General features: G+C 44.3%; 1 protein-coding gene across 17 annotated transcripts in view; it reads left to right on the top strand.

Annotated features, from left to right (window-relative positions):
* The window catches only part of PLAGL1 (PLAG1 like zinc finger 1), an 88,175-nt gene that overhangs the window by 59,864 nt on the left and 9,772 nt on the right, over positions 1-18,539 (top strand). For 8 of the 17 annotated variants that reach the window (XM_043456909.1, XM_043456920.1, XM_043456915.1 and 5 more), the window contains one exon: positions 6,340-6,410. The exons of 3 other annotated variants lie outside the window; for them this stretch is intronic. The gene's annotated coding sequence lies outside the window, so the exon portion shown is untranslated. Of the gene's footprint in view, positions 1-6,316; positions 6,411-18,539 lie in introns of those variants that run through there. 6 more of the 17 variants (XM_043456925.1, XM_043456916.1, XM_043456917.1 and 3 more) reach the window with 3 other exon arrangements.

The following is an 18,539-nucleotide window of genomic DNA, read 5'->3' as shown; positions in this document are numbered from 1 at the left end:
ATTATTGCTACAATGAATAAATAAAGCACATTTCTCTATCAGAGTGTTTAAAATAGCGCTGGGAATTATGCGTGTTTATACTATAACAAAGTGTACTTTATTTGGGGAATAACTTAATTGATCCATTATGTGGCATTACCAAGGTAATTTTTTCTTTTTTGTTTGAGCACAGGAATTAAAAAGTGATTCATAAAAACACACACACTTACAACCAGCATGTAAATTAGAACCACATTAGGGTGATCATCATCTTTTGTTGTTTTCCTAAACTGGTTCCCGTTTGCCTTGTATATTCAACTTAAAGTATGCAAAAATGTTGCAAGTTCTGACTCAGGAGAGATCTAGAGCTCCCTGTGAACACTCAGTTTTATAGAGAAACTTCAGTGTTCAATAACAGCAGTTAGTCTTTTTGTGTGCAGTTTTTTAAAACAAAATTGTTGGCTGTGTTTCTTCCCAAGAAATTACTGTTTGACTGGTTTGAATGTATAGAGTGGACACATGCAGAGGCTGCTCTGTCCGTCTGCTGTCTGAGGTCTCTTTCTATAACTGGAGCCTGAGCATATTGCTGTCTTGATTAAAAACTTGCAGTGCATCAGTCAGGACTCTTGGTTGCAACTGACAGAAGTTAATGGGACCACTGAACAATTCCAAACGGCCAAGTGACGGGAGCGTATTTGCATGTTAGAAGAATCGCTCTGACAGCAGCATTGTGACTAGGATGAAGGGGGGCCAGTCTGAGAACGGAAAGACTGAGGAGTCCGTAGGGATCTCGGTCTCCAGTACATAGAAATGTCCCTTTCCTGATGAGCTCTTTATTTGCCAGGCTGGTAAGTCGTTTGAAGGAAGCCACATGAAAATTGAGTTTTGGCCACTAGAGCAGACTGGGCCCCCATTTTGCAGTGTACCCTCATCCCCGCTCAGTTTTGGGGTGCCACAGATTGGAAAGTGGGTGGTGAGGGTTTGGGCCTGGGCCTGTGTTTGTTGACTGCCCCCTCCAATCTTCCCTCACCACCCCGCCCCCCAGTGTGAGAAGGGAAGCGAGATCAACAGAGGCCGGACCCTGGTGAGACCCCTGGCCCCGTGCTCTGGTTTTCCAAACGTCTGTCTGCTTGCTCAACCCACCCTGACTTCCAAGTTCCCCATTTGTGGGTTCACTTCGTGGGTAGCATTTAATAGAAAATACTCGTTTTCCTAGTAACCAGAGCAGGGAGTGGGGACTGGCTTGGCCTCCCAGCCTCTGTGATGGGGCACGTGCTCCCCAGATGGCCCCTTCTGTCTGAGGTCTGTCTGCCCTCTGGGCATGCCCTGCATGCCAGGCACACCTAATGGGTGTCTGTGCGCCAGGCAGATGGGGTCCCCTGTTTGCTGGTCCTTGTACATCTGACATTCTGCCAACCAGAGCTCCCTGTTCTATAAGATCTAATCTCAGTGTCCTGGCCGATACATCTCCGCTTATCTCGAATCCTCTCTGGTTTTCATCAGGGACTTTATGAGCCTCATCCAAAGTCTCAGATGTTCAGCCACAGGATTTAAGTGAAATTTGTTTTGAGGACGTGACTGACCTCAGGGTCCAAATCCCTGTAGACATTTGGTGCCACAAGGACCTACCATTACCTCAGTGTCTTTGAATCAATAGATTTGTCACATTTATGTGGTTTCTCCTCTCTGACACCTCAGTTTCCAGCACACTCTCCCTTCCATCTTCTGGGAACCAACAGTCCCACTCTGTCCCCAGTGGGCTGGTCTAGGGGGGCATGTCCAGGCTCAGAAGCAGGGCTGTTCTGGGCCTCAAGGAGTCTAGCAGCATCAGCCTCTCACTTTCTAATCCCTGGTAGACTTATGTTTTCTCTTTTGGTTTTTAAGCAATTCAGAGTTTAAGATAAAGGCCTTAAAGATAACTTTCTCTGCCTCTCCCTCTCTAGTTATTTGCATAGGAATCAGAGGCGTTAATCTTGTGAGTAAACTCCTAACATCTGCCCTTATTTCCTTCCTTCCTTCCTTCTCTATCAGCCCCAGGACCAAAGCACAGACCCCAGTGCCTCTGCAGAGTCCCTTTGCCTCTGCAGCAGAGGGGTAGCATTTTTTTTTTTTTTTTGAGAAATAACCTGGCTCTGCGTGGTCGCCGTGGAAGCTAGTCTGTAGCACAGATGGGCATGACCCTGAGGGTGTTGCACTGTAGGCGCCCTCATAAGTCTGACTCTGACTCCCCTCCCGTGCCAAACATGCAGGAAGTGTACTCCCTTTTGTATTCATCATTCCGTCAACCTAGAGAGAAATTTCATTGCAGTCATTCTTCGGTGTCTCCCTCTCCCCCATGGCATGTGTCCTAGAGCCTGAAGGTTTCCATGGCCCCTGGTAGGTGAGGTCTGGCCTTTGGTGTATGATGAGAATAGTTAGGGTATGATGAGAGTAGCTGAGTGGGCTTTTGAAGCCCTACGCTCTTGCCCCAGGCCTGGGCTCCCTGAGCACAGCCGCCACTGTCTTCTAGAAGGTTCTGTCCTGCCTTGGGGACAAAGCTGTGCAAAGCGCCCCCCACCTTCCTTTAGGGGAGAGTTATCTTTTTCTCACCCTCTTAACCTCCTTCCAACCCTGAAGTTGGGCAGAACCTCGTCACTGGGTTTAGACATTAAGAAGGATAGACTGCTTCTACCGTCATCTGGGCTAAAACACAAGCAATTACAAAGCCTGCACCTGTTTTAAATGAGCTAGACAGGAAAACTGTTGGGAGGACAAACAAAGTAAAATTCCAGAGTTGTCCTGCCGCACTGATTTGGACTCTGTCATGAAGGCAAAACACCACCCAAACACTGGTAACTATGGAAACGAAGAGAAGGAAACACATCTGAGAGACAATAAGCCCGAAGACTGTGCAGCTTAGTCAGTGAGAAAAATCTAGTATGCCTCCAGGGTTTCTGACTTGGGAGCAGCCAGAAAGCAGCACGGTGAAGAGAGTGACCTGGTACTAATGTGGACTCTCAAAGCCCACGCTTGGGATGCAAAGCCCAGCTCAGCGGCTCACTGACCATGCCACCATAGGCCAATTGACAGAGCTCCTCAGCCTCAGTTTCCCCATAAGTAAGGTGGGGCTAATGCTCCCTACTCATTTGGCTGTTTGGAGCATTAAGTAAAGCCATGAAAACAACGGCCATGACCTGGTGAGCATCCACTAAATGTTAGCTCTAATTACATAGCAGTGCCAGTAGCTAAAGTGGGTGATGCTGGAGAGTGAGCTGTGCAGAGCCCCCGCTTAGAACAGGGGGCCTTCAGGGCCACTGACAGTATCTAAGCTGAGAGATGCAGGAGGGAGGTACGTGGATTTGTCTGAAATGTGAAAGAAATTGACGGCTGAAGACTGTAGTAGATGGATTGATAGTTGAAGAAGATAGATAGTAGATGGTCAGGACTGAAGACCCCAAGAAGTAGCTGAAACCTTGGGCTGTGACTGAAGCCCCGCAGGGATTGTGTTAGAAGGGAGGGGCCAGGTGCCAGGCTCACGGATCTGTTCACACTCCCAGTTACCCTTTCACAGCATGGGCCTCTGGGGTCATCTTCAGAACGACTCGGTTGTTGTGAGATGAATACAGATATCCAGTTTACAGCCTCCACTCCAGAGGTATAATCTCAGTTGTAGTGATCAGCTCACTGAAGTAAACTTTACTTGTCTAGAATCTACCAAATCGGCTGGGCTCCTTTCCATCAGGAATTATAGTCCTTGGATTGGCGGGGGGGGGGGGGGGGGGGGGCGGCGGGAAGAACTTATTTGAGAGACTTTTCAAAAACAGGGCTTGCACATCCTCCACCCAGTGGACTCCTTCGCTGAAAGCCGGGACAGGCCTCCCGGTGTCAGGGCTTGCCCGGTTCTTCCCCACTCAAATCATTTGGGGGGAAAAAAAAGTCAGCTTGAAGAATTTACTTGAGTGAAATCGGGAGTAGCTTGAAGTGAATGAGCTGAAACTGGAGGGAAATCCCTTTGTTCAATTCGGGTTTCAGTGAATGCTCAGCAGGCAGCTAAACCAGTTCATTAACAGAGAAGAAGCCGTGTTTCTCAAAATGCAGCCCTCAGCAGCTAATGCCTAGAAAAACAGACTATGACAGCCAAGAATGCATTCTAGAAATCCGAATGCTCTAGATTCAGGAAACCTTAGTTTTTGTCATCACTGAATAAACAAATCACTTCCCCCTGAATATCTCCCCTTTATTTAAGACAATTCACCATACATGATCTGTTTACTGTGCACCCATCCCATTTTCTAGAAAAATGTGATTTTTCCTGCTTCTCTGGAGCTCAGAAATGAATATACTTAGAAATATTTTATGTTACAGGTTCATTAAAAAAAACTATTATTTTAAATAGAACCGACCTATTAGAAGCTTTTTCTCTGATTTTTGAAATCTAAACTTCAGATCTGAAAAACAGCCTGCAAGTGGCATACTGTCAAATGTCTACGTGTTATTTTTCCTGTCTCCTCTGCGCTTTATTAAATTGTTGTAGTCTGCACATGGATTTTCCCCGGGGCCATGCATGCGTTCGGGTTCTCTGTTGCATTGTTAACTATTTAAGCCTTAGACCCGGCTGAGATGGCAGGGGGGAAAGGCCGAGGGACTTGATCTCCTCCCTGCCAGAGTTCTCCGCTTTCACTGGCGCTGCTTACATTGAACAGCTTAAGAATAAGCTCCTGTGTGAGCCCTCGGAGTCCGAGGGGCATTGTTGAATTCAGAAAGGAATCGCTTTCTTTTAGTGATAATTTGAATATTTTGACAATGCTGCCTGGTTTGCGAACTTCGTGTCATGTGCGCCCTTTCTAGCGCAGCTGAGGAGAGCCCCTGCTTCTCTGAATTTGTAAATTGGCATTGTCCATGGGTGAGATGGGTAGGAGCAAAGGAGGAATCATCCAGAAGAATTCTACTCTCTTGCTTTCATGTTTTTTTCAAGCTCTTAAAATAATTAATATTGGCCTTTGGAGACCACCCAGTTAAACTACCACAATAAATGCTGAGCATTTTGAGATGAAAGATGGACCATGAAGACAATTTGTGACATGTTTATACATGCAAAGCAAGGAATACATTTAAAACAAATATTCTGGATGATTCAGAGAACCTACTCGCCTCCAGCTTTTTCCCTAAATTGTGGTGGCTTATTTTTAGACTTTTGTTGTCTGAAAATGGCCCTAATATTTCCATTTGTAACTTACAAGGAGGTTACTCATAATAAATGGACATTGCCTTTTTGATCAAATTAAGCAAACAGGCAACCCAGTGAATAAATCCCTTAGGTGAGATATAATTGGCTGTTACATAATAGATTTGCCTTTGTACTGGTAAAGAAAATCCCGAAAAGCTTTGCCCCTAAGAGTATCGACTGGCTGGAATAGTCTTAGCTGGAAGAAGCCGACTTTTATAATTAATTGGTGAACAGAGATACCTGTTTCCAAATGCTCATCAGGGATCGTGGTGTGAAGCCGGCTGTAGACTTTTTCTGGAGACTTCATGAAAACCTAAGTTCCCAGGGCCCCAGCGCTGCTGACAGTCTGTGTTTAGTTTGTTCTGTGGCCTGGGAATGTGTATTTCTAAAAGATTGCCCTGGTGATTCTAACAAAGTCGGGTTTGGTAACCATTAAATCGTGTATGCAAATTGCAGACTTCAGCCTTTTCACCCTGCACATTTGATAAATCTGTATGAAGATAGGAAGCTTTTGTTGAAAATGAGTGCCTATTGGTTGTTGCTGATTTTTTTCAATTCTTAATTTGCTTTAGGCTCTGTTATTGCATGGATTTGCATACCTGTTTTATGGTATTCTAATACTGTTGGTTTAAAAAAAATGCCATTTCCTCTGAGTGCTCTTTTGAATATTTTATGTAAGCAATTTCTTGTGTTTTCTCTACTTGCAGAAGGCAGGGAGAAACATCAGGGTTTTTCTAATCCACTTGCAAGTAGGACAAAGATTATAATATAAATACTTAAAGATCTTCTTGGGCAAGATTATATGAGCTATTGAAAATCTTTTATGTTAACAATATTATGAACTTTAGCACACCTTTTAAATATATCAGATGATCTCAATATTTAAGACTTTTACCATGTGGTATATCTGTGACATTTTAAGATTAAGGGTGGTGGGTCTATTGAAGTATTATACCCGAGGATTTTAAAATTTGAAATTGATCTGTCATCTATTAAAGTACCTAAAAAGCAGTAGAGAATGTCCTCTGTACATTCACAGTTTGTGTGTGCACGCATGTATGCTTTTGAAGTAAGCAAGCTCAAGTTGCCACATTGGGGGGGGGACTGTTTTTCTTGCTTCACTCACTGAAGGTGTGCAAGATCTCTTCTTACAGGTTTGAGGCCTCAAACCTTCTGGGAGGACTCCCTGACTGCCTTGGAGCTGACATTTCCTGTCACCGAGTAGGTACGCAAGCTCTGATTGCTTTTAAAAATTATTTCTATCTGAGCATGTGTATTAGTAACTGCTTGGAAGCACATAGTAAAGTAAGTCAAGGATGTGCAGGAGGTTCAAGGCACTTCAAAAAGGCTAAATACTTTTCCCCCTCAAACTGTGAAGTACCTTAGAATGGCATTGTTTTAACCTTTTCTTTTTAAAAAGCATTAGGATCCTCTGTGTTTCAGGGAATCAGATCCTGCAATTAGCAACTTCTCATATCCTCTGCTCTCCCCCACCCACAGCCCTGATAATACCTGCAAATCTCTGGAATTTTCTGCTGTCAACCCGTCAGTTCAAAAGCTTTAAAGCTGCCCTTTCTCCACTCCCAACTTGTGTACATAAGAAGAGGTGTAAAGGTTGCCTCCCATTTGTGGAAGATGTTGACTGATAAGCCTACGGAAGATGCTAGTCACGTACAAGTTGCCCTAGGGACTCCAGCTCCAGCCTCCTAGGCTTTGCTCTAAAAGCTACTGCCAAAGTCGGAGGCTGTGGAGACAGCTTAGCCGGGGGCAACGGCAAGGTGGAACTGGGGGATGCTCCGCTTAGCTCAAGACACCCAGGTTAGGCCTCTGGTTACATGACCTTAAGGGAAGTTAACCCTGTGCATTATTAGGTGCTTTGTTTGGTGTAGTTCATTACCTGTTGTATCTTTTTCTTACCGCGTATGCACAAAGAACTTAATTCTCTGGACCTCAGTTTCCTCGTCTGTTAAGTGGGGCTAAAGATGCCTTTCTAGCCTATCTAACCAGGCTGTTAGATGGATGTTAGTAGACAAAGGAGCCTGAGAGGACTTTGAATTCAACTGAAATGTAATATTGTTTTACTAAATGTTATTTTGGTTCTGTTTGAAGTAGAATTATCTTACTAAATAGTATTTTGATTTATTGGCCGAGAATTTGAAATCCATCCCAACGTGGCTAACATATCTACTAGGAACTGAGAAAGGCAGTTCTAATTAGTTGGGGGAGGGGGTCGGGTCTTGCCATTTTATCTTCTGGTCACGGTGCGATTGACGTTGAAAGACTGTATGATACCCAGCCAGATCCTGGAATGTGACTGCCAGTATTGGGTGGTGAGTCCGTGGGCTGAAGACAGAGGGTGGAGAACAGCCTAGGCCCTGTGCATCTCTGCAGCTGAGTGGGACAAGCCCAGGCGGCCTGGATGGGGCAGTTCGCTCTCAGCAGGCAGGGAGGGAAGTGAGGCATCGCTCTAGGCTACTGGGAAGGAGCAGCAAGCATGTGGCGGGAAATTGGGCCTTATTGTAAGGAAGGTGCCTGGCCCCCGGGGCGACAGGAGCACAGACCAGCACAGAATCGGGATGGGCTGGGGATGGACCACACATGTGGATTGCCAGGACAGCTACTTAGAGAGGTTCGCATTCCTCCCCATTGAACCAGCTATGATTGTAATGGTTTGTTAAACAAACAAAGGACCTAAAGCTGTGAATGGGGGAGAGAAAAGACTTAAGGTGAAAAGGAGAGGAGGCCCTGTTTGTTAGTGTTCCACTCTTTTTAAGCTCTCTCCCCCATTTCCTCAACATTCCTTTCTCCCTTTCAGAGAAGGCAGCGCGGTAACTTGCAAAAGTTACTGCCTCGTGTCTCCAGCCCTGTTTCCTTTTAAACTGGAAACGGGAGGAAATGTCTATCCCTTTACAAAGGCAAAATGAGAAACCGGGGTGTCTTAAAGGAATAGGGATACATATTTTTATATTTCTAACCAAGTGTTTCTGGGTGAACAATTGGCTTGGCATTCTTTGAATTTATGGGATGTGCTGTGGAAAGGCAAAGAGAAAGTTCTGAGTCAAGCACTGTCCCATAAATAAGGCAGGTGGCCGCAGAGGTGGGCAGCCCTCTGCTCCTGGAGGGAGGGGAGTGAGCGTTGGCGTGGGTGCAGCAGTTTTACTTTTTTATCCCTTGACTGTGTACACAGTTTATGGTCAGGTGAGTTCTGGATGTTCATCCATTGAAAATGCTTGGGGGTGGGGGGCGGGAAGCTGTAAATTGTCTTTTAAAACTGCCAGTTACATTTATGTCCATTCAGTTAATCAGATTAGGTCTCAGGACTTCCTTGTGGGGAAGAAAAAGGAACTATTTAGATTTTGCGAACAGTATTGTTACATGTGCTATGCATTATCCCTAGGGGAGGGATAGGTCCTCACTTGTAACTTTTGTGCACAGCAGTTTGTCTCTGCAACACCTTCCCTTTCTCTGGCTCCCAAGTTCCTCTGCCTGGCGCACCAGCCCCCGCAGTGTGTTCAGGGCACTGTCTCCTTTAGAGGCCCCTCTTCTGCTCCTCTTCTTACGCTCACACCTGCCTTCCAGCCAAACTAGACCACGGGATCACACTGCCCTGTCCTGCTCCAGGCCTCTCTGCTTTTTACATGGTCTTCCCTCGGCCTGAAAGAGACTGTCTCCCTTTTCTCCACCTGCTTTGCTCTAAGCCCAGTGTAGGTATCAAAATTATGAAAACTTAGAAAGTACAGATATTCGGAGAGAAAAAACAAAGTCCCCTCTAATTTGGCCCCCCAGCAACCCTTTGCTGACACTTTGTTTTCTGTACTTTCAGTCCTTTTTCATTTTTTTAATTTAGAGACTGTTGTTTTAGGACAAAACAGTCCACTCAAGTCTTGAGCATCCTTTCCTGATCACACATTGTAACTTTCAGGGTTCTGTCAAGAGATGTGAACTCAGGAATCTGGCTTCCCATCACCCCTGTGACTTGTGAGCTTTTCTTGTTTCTTTTCTCAGCGTGAGCCTTTGCCCTCACGCACTTCCTGGGAAGGAATTGGCCTTTTCTTTTTCCTAGAATAGTCACCGTATTAGGACAATAGACCCGGCTGATAATTAGGTAAGTTTGGTTCCTTGGTGCCCTACTCTTAGAGTCCTAGGAAAGATCACCACTGTCAGCTATAGAAACACACCCCAAAGGGCGTAAAGGGGATCGTCGCAGCTTTGTTGGGAGGGAGGAGGGGGATATGTTTCCAGCTGTCACAAAGGAGTATCCCTGCCACTGACTTTAATGACTAGAAAATCTTCTCCTAATACCAGAGGCTCTCGTCTGGATTTCAAGTCTGCGCTCACCCCTCCCCCCACCTCCCCCAGCGTGCTACCTAGAGTTCATTAACAGTCTTCCTGAAACATTCCGTCCCATCTCAGCTGAGAACCAGGCCTGGGCGTTGCGCTTGCCTCTCAGGATGCACATACCTATTTTGCTTGCTTGGCGACCTTTGTCTGTTTCTTCCTAAATGTTCATGTTTAAAAACACCGTGTAAGAGGTGGGTTGGGGAGGCATGGGGAGGATTTCAGACTCTGTAAGGATATTTCCTTTCCCTCCCCACAGCCTGATGGATATTAAGCTGAGTGACCATCCCGTTGAGGTGCTTTGGCCCTGTCTGGGGGGCCATGAGCTGTGTAAGCCCCCCTGCTTCCATTCCATACAGGTGCGGGAGGCAGTGGGGTCCTTACAGGCTGCTTTCAGGTGACGCCTCTGGGAGCCTGGCTCCCGGTCAGCAGTCCCCTTTGGCCCTTGGAGGTTTGGTTTTTCTCAGTCTTCCGCAGCTCGTTGAGGCTCATACTCCCGGGCTTGTGCTGTTTGCAGTGCTTCCTCCCCTCCCAGTCAAGACAGAGCTATGGGCGTTATCTCTCTGTCTGCCTGTGCCTCTCCCCAGCTTTGTGTAGAGTGGCTGGTCTTGACAAATTCAGTTACGTGTTATCGTCCATCTGCTAAACACATTATAACAACAACAGGCTCGCATCTGTTTAAAAAAGAAAGAGGCCTACCTCTCCTAATAGGAGAAAGTGGGCAACCAGACAGCATCTTTGAACTGTTAGGGTCTTCGTTTCTGCTATCACCATCTAGAAATTATTTGGAACATCTTATCAAGTTTTTTAAAATGCAGACTGAATTCTCATTTTGCTTCTTTTTATCACCATGGACTTGTCACTGCACTGTCTTACCTAAGAGGAACTGAGGGAGTTTAAAGACAGAAGGCTTCTTCTGTTCTTAAAGCCTCCAAGAATTACATGCCCCCACAAGCCTGCTTCCCTCAGGCTCCACGATGCAGAGAAGATCTCCTAAGAGGGGGTCCGTCTAGCTGCAACCTGTTGCAGAGAAAACAAACCCCACCCTACCCCCAGGACACCCCACTGTACACGCCAAACCGCTCCGGGGAAGACCAACACAGGTGATCAAGGCTGAGCACACCCACGCAGAGCCCAGGGTAGTTTATAAAGTCATTTATAGAAGCCAGACTCCACTTCCCTGCAGCCTCGGGTACCATGCACTGTTACTTAGTTGGAGATAACCTCAGCACCTCCTCCGTGCTGGAGATCTCCTTGCTGGCCTGAATGCCCATTGCTGCTGCTGCTGCCGTTTAATCATTCAGTCGTGTCTGACTCTCTTTGTGACCCCGTGGACTCTAGCTCTCCAGGCTTCTCTGTCCATGGGATTTCCCAGGCAGGAATACTGGAGTGGGTTGCCATTTCCTTCTCCAGGGGATCTTCCCAACCCAGGGATCTAACCTGGGTCTCCTGTATTGGAAGGTGGGTTCTTTACCACCGAGCCACCAGGGAAGCCCCGAATACCCATTAGGTACCATTAAACTCAACACAGCTAAAACCAAACTCCAAATTCCTGGTTTTGCTAGGTTTTTCTTCTGGGTCTTGCTCTTTCTTTCCCTCTTCACCATCACTCTCCCCCTCTTGCCTTTAAACTTTTCTAAATTCTTATTTGACTACAGTGGTCCCTCCTTGTCTGAGATTTCCCTTTCCATGATTTCAGTTACCCATGGTCAACCTTGGTCTCAAAATGGAAGATTCCAGAATAAATAATTCATCAGTTTTAAATTGCACACCATTCTGAGTAGCATGATGAAGTGGTCGTGCCAGCCTGTTCATCCCACCCGGGACATGAATCTTTTCCTCTCCCAGCATATCCTGCCTGGTGGTCATTAGTTGCCAGCTCAGTTATCAGACCGACTGTGGGTATCACAGGGTTACCTGTGTTCAGGTAACCCTTGTTTTACTTAATAAGTGCAAAAGTGATGATGCTGGCAATTTGGATGAGCCAACGAGAAGCCATAAAGTGCTTCCTTTAAGTGAAAAGATGAAACAACTTCATAAAGAGAAAAATCATATGCTTAGGTTACTAAGATGGAATCTTCTATCTGAAATTGGGAAGAAGGAAAAAAATTTGCTAGTTTTGCTGTTGCACTTCAAACCACAAGCATTACGGCTTCGGTTCATGATAAGTGCTTAGAAAAAGACATTACATTTGTACAATAAGATATTTTTGGAAAAATATTTTGAAAGAGAGGGGAACCCCATTTATGCAACTTTGAGCACAGTATGTTGCTATAATGGTTCCATTTTACCATTGTTGTTAATTCCTAGTTGTGCCTAATTTCTAAATCAAGCTTTGTCATGGGTATGTATGTATAGGGAAAAACACAAGGTTTGGTGGTGGTCTCAGGCATCTGCTGAGGGTCTTGAACGTATCCCCTGTGGATAAGGGGGCCGGCTGTAATAGATGCCTGTTGTCCCACTCCCTGGTCACTGGTCCTGGGATGCCCCGCCCCTTGCAGTCTGGCTCCTGTGGTCTTTGTCACTCTGGGAGGCTTAGATTCTTGTGCCGTTTATGCCTTTCCCGTCACTGCCTCCTGTTCCTGTTGAGACAGTGTTTCACTGGCGTTTTTCTACTTGTTTCTACTCCTCCTCTGTCTACCTCTTAGCTCCACACGAACCTGGAGTTAGTGGCTGCCCTTGACTAAACAGGTTAGTCAGTCTGCTGAAATGTTACAGCAAAAAAGCCCACCTCCTCCCAGTGCCACAGAGCAAGTGCGTCACTGACACGTCCTGATTGGGTCTCTCTCCCCAGCCTGCCTGTCCCTGGTGCCTGCATGTTTGCCTTCGTGTCCAGTCATATTGAAGTCGTTACTTTCACGTACCTTGTCTTGATTCATTCCCTTGGCCTGAAATAGACCACTTCCCCCTTGAATACCAGGTAAAGTTGCCGGCTCAGCTTAAATTTTGGCTTCTCCATGAAACCTCTCCTCATCCCCCAAGTAAGAGAAGTTATTCCTTCAACAAGCATAGGGTAAATGCATAGGGCGAATTATTTTAATGGTGAACCAGTAGATGAAATCTGGATAAATTCTTATCCATTCTGAGTTTCAATGATTGTTTTCACCTTTTTTTCCATGTGTGAGTCTTTATAGAGCAGTTTAATTGCATCATATCTTAAATCCTAAGGAAAAGAGCATCTTAGAATGCAAAAAGCCTCACTCCAGTCTTGGGTGTTGTCTCTTTCCCTTCCACTGGGCATTACTTGGTTTTGCCTGACTTTCTGGTTTTTGCCAGTCTAATTGGGGGTGTGTGTGTTAAGAAATAAAACAAAAAATGTCAGATGTGATAAGTGCATGACACAAGAAAAGAAAAAGGCAGGAGACAGGCATAAGGTGTGCCAGGGGTAGGGTGGAGTTGGTCCCAGATTAATCAGGATTGAAGTTTTGCCAGTCAAGAAGAGGGAAGACCCGAAAGAATAAAATATGTAAGGGAAATGATTTTAATGGTGGAACAAGAGATGAAACCTGGATAACATATTTTCATCTGTTTTATTGACTACTTGAGTTTCTCTGTGAAATACCTTTTTATTTTTTCTTCTGAAGGTTTAAAGGTTTAAAGTTTCGTTTTAAACATTAAGTCTGTAATCTTTCTGGGATTAATTTTATATAGGTGTATGGTAGGAATCCAGTTTCCTTATTTTCCACATGGATAACCAAGTATTAAGTAGTCCATGCTTTCCCCAGGGATTGCGGTGCCAACCCTGTTGTATATTAAGTTTCCATATAAAGGGGATCTGTTTCTAGACTACTCATTCTACTCCCATAGGTCCACTTGTCTAACCCTGTGCCTACATCATACTGCCTTAAATACTGTAGCTTTTTAAAACATGTTTTTATCTGTTGTCTTTCACCATTTCCTTTCTGATCAATTTATAGGATGATGAGCATGATCCAGTCGAATGGGGAAAGTCTTGACTACTCTTGACTTTTCCTCCTCAATATAAAAGTTTAGAATGATCTTGTCAAGTTCCAACAAAGAACCTTGTTGAATTTTTATTAGAACTTCACTGAATCAGTATATTAACATGAAGATAACTAGATAACTGAATATTACAATAATACTATCTGTATTTCTCTATTCATGAACATGGTATGTTTCTCAATTTATTTAGGTTTTCTTTTATGTCTTTCAGTAGAATTTTATAGTTTCTCCATAACTATTTTATTTATCTTTGGTTAGATTTACTTTAGATATCTTTGCTTTGTGGCTAATTAATTTTAAATTATATTCTGTTTGCTGGCATTTAGAAATGCAGTTGATTTTGTATTTTGACTTTTGTAACCAAATACCTTGTCAGACTTCCTAATTCTCACATTCTATGCATGGATTCTTTGGGGTTTTCTGTATAGATAGTCATCTGTAAACATCGAAATATTTATTCTATTCTAATTTTAAGTCTTGTTATTGCTTTATTGTATGAACCACAACTTCTAATACAAATCTTTAACAAGAAACGGTGATGATAAGCACCTTTTTCATAAAGCAAAGATGGTAAACTGTTTCATTAACTTAAATGTTATCTTTTCTTTCCTGCTTCTTAGTCTAATGATATATATTTTAACTATTTAACCTATGGATGATTTTACTGTTAATTAGTCTCTGAGTTATATTAGCTGTGTTATGAAAGGTTGTTTCATGGTGCTAAATCTAGTTTCAGGTGATCACTAGAACTAACAAAGATGTAAAAATAGCAGGTACCCTCAAAAGAAGCCACAGTGGCGAACATAAAGGCGCCTTAGAGTCATCAGGGGAGTTTATTCAAATGGCAGATTCTCAGATGTTCCCCCGGCAAGTCCGACTCAAATGCCTGCCCCTGCCCCTGGGGTCTTACACTTGTCACTGCCCTTTTTGTTATTGTTTGTTGTTTTCTTTTTTTAAAATCCTGTTCTTCATTTAGGGATCTCTTGGTTCTCTCTAGAATATTAATGCTAGTTGTTTCTGAAGCTTTCTTTTTCCTCCATACAGTTTTTTTCTTCTTCTTCTTTAACCTAGCTGCTTTTTTCTGTTTCTTCTGTGTTGGTTTTTCCTAGTAGGTGCTGGCTTCTGATTTCTGGTGATGCTCAGCTGCCTGACTTGTGAGTGGAGCCATAAAAAAGCTGATGGGAGCTTTGTGTACTTAGATAGGCTTTGTCAACAAGGGCTTCGTTGTAGGGTAATACGGGTAAACCCTTCAGGACTGCCATTTGTCCTTGTCGTGAGCTCTTTTCTCTTGGGCTAGTCAGCTTTCCCAGAGAAGACTCTTTCAGTCTCCCGTCTTGGAGAGTATAATAGGCCTGGCTGCCATTGTTCTGATCACCGAATAGGGGGAAGTATGCAAACTTCCACTTAATTCACCCTGTTTCAGCACAGTGCCCACTGCTCATACCCTCTGTCGGGAGGGGGTCAGAGGGCTGAATGCACTGCCAGACTTGAAACCACTCTTTCTGTTTCTATGCCCACATGCATCCCTACTTCCAGAAGTTCCTAGTGCCTAAATTTGAGCCTTTTGATGGTTGCTTCATAGCTTTTCATCATTGCCTTAGAATTCAGCTTTCTGAGGATGGCTAAGTCCGTTCCTGCTTGTTTACGTACTTTCCAGTTTCCAAAACGTTGTTACTGTTTTCTCCTTTCCTGTTATCTTAGGCTGTGTTTTTTGCTGGGGGGCGGAGGGGTGGTGGTGAAATCTCATTAATACTGTTTTTTTAAATGTATTTATTTTAAATGAAACAAAGATGGATATTTTTAATGGTAAAAGGTACAATTCACAGAGAAGATAGACATCATAAACCATTAGACACTTTGATTAACACTGTTTTACTAGAGTTTCAGGAGAGACTGGAGCTGCATACTTCCATTCAGTTTGCCGTCTTTAACTTGACATTACTCCCACTACTTGTGACTAGAAGGTCAGCACCCTGTCCTTTTTCCTATTTTTCTTAGTGTGTAGATTTGATGTTCTGAAGCTGCGGTATAATTTTCTCTCTAAATATGTTATAAACAACTCACTTCAGCCTTCTGGCTTATTTTAGGCCTCATTTCTAAGAAAATAAGAGTTTAGTCACGGGTTAACAAAATGAAGTCTCTCCAGGTGACAGTTTAGAAGAGTCAGTAGGCAGCAGAGCCGATGGTTTGGCAGGCCAGGGAGGTGGGGCCTTGCTGTGCGGCGCTTCCCACAGCAGGATGGGCAGGGGCGGAAGGGGGCCAGAGCCAGTGCCTCCCACCACCAAGCGCAGATTGTTTCAAACACTTAAAGTGGACGTGTGTACCCAGTGTTGAACGGTCCTGGAGGGAACACAGAGGAACCCCCTGTGGAGGTAGTTTCTCACCAAGCCAGTCTTCCCTTTCTGAGCCTGGGTTATCCATGCTTGGTACCTCCACCGTGGCCCCCGTAGCCCGAGTCCCTGTGGGCTCACCTGGACTTCCGTAATTGCTTCCTCAGTGGTCTCCCCGTTTCACCATCTCACCATGTGGAAGAGGTGCCCATTCCTCTGCCCAGGAATGACGAGGGAAGCAGCAGTTGGCCAGGTAGATCCTGGGTGGCAGGAGAGTCCAGGAAGGGGCATAGTGTGGAAAAGACAGAAGCATGAGGGATGTCAAGCATGTTGAGCAAATAGCCAGTGGGTTGATCTGCAGCCTCAGTTGCCTTTGGGCCGCTGTGGGGCAGAGGTCTGCAGACAAGGCAGGGTGACAGGCTTTGAGGCTCCAGCCTGGAATGCAACCTACCCAGGAAGCTTCTACAAGTGGTGTGTCAACTCAGGTGTTGTGGATTTTAATGATGGTCTGTTAGTACTTTATTGAGGATCCACACACGCATACACACTTTAATAACAGATTTTTAAAGATGCTGACAAATGAATCCCTGTGATTTGGAAGGCATCCTGCCCTCTAGTCAAAAGGAAAGCCTGTCTTCCATGATTGGATCTATTACATTATCATCTGTACCCCTATTTGAAATGAAATTTGTACAAATTGTTTATTGCTTGAATTTCCAAAGAACATTGTCATAGAGTCCTCCCCTCCCCTCCTTTTTTTAACCTTCACCTGATAAAATGCAGGGATTGAGGCATAAAATATATGGCCCATGGCTTAGGAATTGTCAGTGACTTTGTGAAGTCGAACTGAACTGATGGCACAAAGGGGGGTTTTTCTCTTTTTTCATCTAAGTCAGTCAGTGCCCTTTAATCTGTTTAAATATAGAATCCCTTAGAAAATCTGAAGAAAGCTATGGTCCCTCTCCTTGCAAGAACTGCAATACACATGCCTCCTAATTTTCCATAGAATTTTGGAGAATTCAGAGTCATGGGCCCTGGAAGCTCTGCCATGGGCCCCACGTAAAAACCTCTGTTCTCAGTGGAGGCTGAAAAGCCAGCCACAGCCATCTGGTAGGGGACTCAACAGGCCTCGCATCTATAATCCTCAACCAAGTTATGAGTCCAGCCCCGGGAGGTCCTCTTTTACTGATTAGACATATAATGAGCCCCAACTCTTCTAGCATCTACATGCTCAGGTACAAGACCTATCACATGTGCATAATAGAAAATTAGCAGTAGCAGCCACCTGGAGTTTCTGAGAATCTTCTTCCTCCTGCTGATATTTCTGGATGGCTTTTTCATGATAGAGACTTGCTACAAGTCCTTCAAGGACTACTAGTAGTCCTTGCTACTAGTCCTTCTAGTCCTTGCTAGAGTCCTTCAAATATGGAGGGGAGCACCTCTCTAGAAGCCGCCTGGAGCCAGATAAACAGGGAATTTCCACCTGCCCTGCTCCATGGTTGGCTGTTTCATATTGTGTGAGTATAAGAAGAAACCGAACTTTTAAAACTGACCTTAACACATTTATATAAAAGCCATCCTAGGTTTCAGGAGTATGAGAGGAAAAGAAATGTTTAGAACAGAACCTTCTTATCCACAAGGAGCGGTGATGAATGGAGTCAAAAAAAAAAAAACAAAACCAACTTAAGAGTACCCATGTTGGAAGACTAAAAATGGAAATTCAATTTCCTCCCAGAAATGGGCCTTGCATTGTGTCACTGGGGACAATGGAAATAGAAGCCAGAAGTCATGGTTTATTTTGAGGATGCTGTAAAACACTTGTGCCCCATTAGCTGATTGTGTTACGCAGCACGGGGGACGTCCTGGAGCGGCGCTTGTGTTCTGACCTCTCCCTGCACCGCCGTATACCACCAGCCCTCAGGGAACACAGTCCTTCCTGGCTGTTGCCATATATATATGTTCTTATTCCAATCTGATCCTCTCTCATCCCCAAAATAATCAGCACGAACAGAATGAAGCAGATGGCACAAGCCTTCTTTGGCACACGGGCAGATCTGTATCACTCACTCAGTATTTTTAGAATCAAGGGGATTGAAAATTATGTCCTGAGATGTTTTGGGGGAAGACTTACTCTCTTTTCCAGGGTGACAGGTGCTGAAATATTACCATATTTAAAGACTCAAATGCAATCTGTATGTCAGGTCACAGGGCAGACTGATGATCATCGGGACCATCCCTTTGTTAGTTCTCTGTTTCGGATTGTTGGCAGTTGGCCAAATAATAGAAAGTTCATCACAAGTCTGTTTTAAGGGTGTGGCCAGAGCTTATCAGGTTTCAAGGAAAGATTGGAATCAGCAGCAGCCAGCCAGTTCTGATCAAGTACATGGTGATGGGAGATGTTGTATTACCCACACAGCTTATTTTTTAAAAATAGCTGGGCTTTGATCCTCGGCCACAATGAATTTATAATCTGTTGGGAAAGGCTATGTTTATAGAAGTTTGTGATTATATCATTAAAACAGTGTAAATATTTATATTTGAAGATCTATATTAATGAAATACACAGTTATGGTGAATGAAATGTTATAACTATTAGTTAATTTGAATACATCATTTTAAAAAAAGCCTTCCTGAAGAAACTAAGGAATGCTTACTGTCATAAAATAATTGAGTTCAACATGTGAGGACCAATTTTGCACGTAGGGTTGGACTGGGTGTATTTA

This window comes from Cervus canadensis, chromosome 33, assembly GCF_019320065.1.
Source record: "Cervus canadensis isolate Bull #8, Minnesota chromosome 33, ASM1932006v1, whole genome shotgun sequence".
In the NCBI taxonomy this organism is placed as follows: domain Eukaryota; kingdom Metazoa; phylum Chordata; class Mammalia; order Artiodactyla; family Cervidae; genus Cervus; species Cervus canadensis.
The sequence above is the reverse complement of the archived record's forward strand: the minus strand, read 5'-3'. Positions and strand labels throughout refer to the sequence as shown.